Source organism: Pinus tabuliformis, chromosome 5_2 (assembly GCF_031772625.1).
Source record: "Pinus tabuliformis cultivar Carrire ecotype Pingquan chromosome 5_2, CPIR1, whole genome shotgun sequence".
Classification (NCBI taxonomy): Eukaryota; Viridiplantae; Streptophyta; class Pinopsida; order Pinales; family Pinaceae; genus Pinus; species Pinus tabuliformis.
Window position 1 is genome coordinate 873,826,026 of NC_142306.1, and position 3,716 is coordinate 873,829,741.

The following is a 3,716-nucleotide window of genomic DNA, read 5'->3' on the forward strand; positions in this document are numbered from 1 at the left end:
ATTGAATCAGGGACCATTGTAGTGCGAGTTTGCCCATACGCTCCCAGGTTTGTTTAGGCAGTACGTTTACATCTGAGCCTAGATCTAGGATGACTTCTTCTATTTCATAGTCACTGATTTGCGTGGTTAGTCTCATTTCTCATCTGGTGCACATAGCATGTCTTCCTATCTTTCGGAGAACCTGGAGTTCGCTTGATTCGGTGCACCTGATGATGAGTTCTTACAATCCTTGAACAACCTCACGATCATGTAAAAATTTCATGTAAGTTTCAAGAAAGGTAGTGATCATGGAGGGGTCCACTCCTGCCTCAATTTGATCCCTCCTTCCTAGGGTAGAAGCTTTCTCAAAACCCCACTGAGCTTCTCTTGACCCCGTCTTCCCCTGTTTTGGATCAGTGTTATGTTCCTACATGGGTAGGTCACACCTCTTCCCGTCTTCGTTCCCTCCTACAGTTGCATTGCTTCTTAGTACCATATTTATACTAGGGTCCTCTTCGCAAGGTTTCACATGCATCATCTGGATATTCTAGGTTGGTGGAGATTGGAGTACTCCTTTTTCGCTTAATTGGGCAATTAAGATTGGACAGTCTACCAATTTGTGATCAAACTGCTCACAGTAAGGGCATGAGATCCTGGTTGGGTTCGTGCAGTCGCGAGCGTAGTGTCCTTGTCCTCCACAATTATAACAAATTAGCTATCCGCGGCCCCGTCTAGGCCCCAATCCTCTTCCCTAGCTGCGTCCTTGGAATCCTCCCTGTACTTTAGTCTGCACCCGATAAGCTAGGGTTCTTTCTAGCATCAAGTCATAACTTCGACATGTTCGCTCATCATGTCCTACCGATCGAAAAAAGTTACAATACAACTGCTATGAGGTGTGGGTATACTTTTGTAAGAGGTGGCAGTTATCTGTCGCATGCTTCCCTCCCTCCTGGCAAATCACACACTAGAGCGCAGGCGCAACACTTGGTCCTACTTGTACTTCCACTTTTAACGGCATGAGGCTACCTCCTGCCAAATAGTTCGCAAAGACAAGACAATGGTCCTTATCGTGTGCTTGGCTCTTACATTTAATACAACCCACCTCTGGGCAGACCTCTGGTCGGGACACTCTTCCTTGCTTCAAGCTTTGCACTTCTAGACTCAATTTCTAAAGTTGCGCACGGATTTGCTGAACTCCCAACCCTAGGTCTAGGATGGGGGTCAAGTGTAACCTCATTTTTGTTTCTAACACCTCGGCTTGGGTTGAGATTTTATGTTGTGACAAAGTCATCCTCAGATGGGGTGTTAATGACGCCACAAACCATGCGTAATGTTGCCCAGCTATCAAAGTCATGTTAGCTTCATGAATAGTACTCTTTAACCTTTGGTTCAGATCCCACAGAGTTTCACCAGGAAACATTGCTATCTCTTTGAACCCAATGACCGACTGGGCTTCAGACATTGGTTGGCCAAACTCTTTATTAAGCGTATCCTGGATCACCACTATTCCATCATTCGGGTGGTCGGTTGAGTATTTTATGTACCATGTTAGCGCATGGTCCTATAGTGAACTAACCAGCATGGCATTTTTAATGTTTTCATCTGTTATGCCTTGCACGTCCCATACAGATTTTATCACAAACCAGAACTGACTTGGCTCTTCATTCCCTATACCCCGAAATGTCGATAACTTGGCTACAGTCGCCATCCCAACTTTTGGTGGTGGAGAGGGTGGAGGTGGTGTTGGTGTGGATGGAATCGATGTGGGTGAAGTGGGTGGTGGTGTAGATGGAGGTGGTATCAGTGGGAATCATTCTTTAATCAACTGGACCGCACTTCCTGGCAAGAACCTGGAGAGATTTTCCTTGTCTTCCCACGAGATAGAAATCAAAGGGTTGTTCTCTACTTCTCCTGCTCTTCAATAACCCTTTCCGCTCCATGTTACTCCAGACATCAATATACGCAAAGGATCTGTTTTTCACACAACAACATCTTAATCCAAGTATTCAATGATTTAATGAACCTACCCCTGCCGTCCCTGGAGAAATTGATTTTTTTCTTCACTATAACTTACAGTTGTATCTATCATGAATTCAGTGATAAATCCCCCTATGATCCGATCTAACCAATGATCCACCGCATGCGCAAGTCTATCTTCGGTGGCTGCAGCCTGCGCACTAGTTCTGGAGTCCACACTATCAGCTGGTCTAATCTGGACCTCCCCACGCTATCAGCTAACTTTGTGATCCACTCATACATTTCTATTGGAAATGTTACAAAGAAGATCTCGTGTATATCCGTGAATATATAGTGATCCAACAATTATTCCTCCGACACTCGCGAGTTTCTATTTTCCTGAACTGCGAACTCGTGAAGCTTCAAATCCCACCAATCTTCAAGCTCTTTCTTCATAGGATTCCAATGTTTCCACATTAGAAACCCCTTAGGTAGATCCCGTTCCTAGCAATAGAAGCATTTGTTGGCATATATGGGCCTGACCCAGGTTGGAAGAGTTATTTAGCCAAACAAATCCCGCAGCTACCAGCCCTTTCGGCAACAGCCCGCGGAGTGTGGACTAAGGTCTCACCCGAGGTAGCAGGGGACAGTCCTGGAACCAGGTTTCCACACCCTAGGGATGTCTTGGTGTGGTCTGGAGGTTTCGCGCATTGGTTTATAGCTCCATGCTGCTCAGTACTTGCACAGATCCAGAGTGATTATATCTTTCTTATTAATGTTCTCTTCTACTGAAGGAAGTGGTTATGATTCAAAACTACTTAACAAGGTCTTTAAGAAAACATTTAACCAACATAATCAATTCACACACAAAATGAACCCAGATTCACACACACTTATCACATTTGCATTAACCAGATATAGAAAGGTAAACCATAAAGACGAATGAGCGACAAAATAGAATTTATAGAAGCAAACTTATCTTTTATTATTATTCTTAACCAATACATCCAGAACTACCCTACGCACCCAACTGCAGGGGTCTGTGCACACAGCTGCAGACTTTCCAGGCCTCTGCACACACAGCTACAGATCCTCTACCTACTACCCAACCCTCAACTTGGACTTATAGATGCTTTTAGACTATCTTCCTCAAGAACGCATTACATTCCATATTTCAGATTTCCTATCAAAAATTCTACTCCTTCTACCCATAGAGCGTTGCTCTATTTATACCCTTTCCTAGCCCATGATCCCTGTGCGGGCCGAATCTATTTATCTTTCTTTACATTATTTTCGGGTGGACTACCCTTTGACTTGACCTATTATAATTCGCACTTCGTGCTTTCAGCGGAGTATTTTCCCTAACTTTACCCAAAATTTCCAGCTTCGTGCCCTCTAATTGTTGCGCAGGGTTTTCGCTACCCAACACTCATCTTTGAAGGGCTTGATGTTGTAGGTAAGGTGGCACTGCTGGTTGACTCGAATATCTCATCCTTCGTGAAGCCACCTGATACTGTATGGTTGCAGGTGTGGTGTAGTCGGGAGGCCCAACCACTTCACAACCTTTGCTGAAATGGTATTCTTTTGGCTTCCACTATTGACAATGAATTGGAGCGGTGAACTATTTACCCACATTTGAGAGTAGAAGAGATGCCCCCCCTCCTCTAGATCTTACGGTTCATTCTTTCAGATCATGGAGGTGGCAACAATGGTGCTAGGCTCTACATCAATAATTTGTTTCCGTTTGTCATTCTTTTTTTCAGGTTTTGACTCAGGGTCGG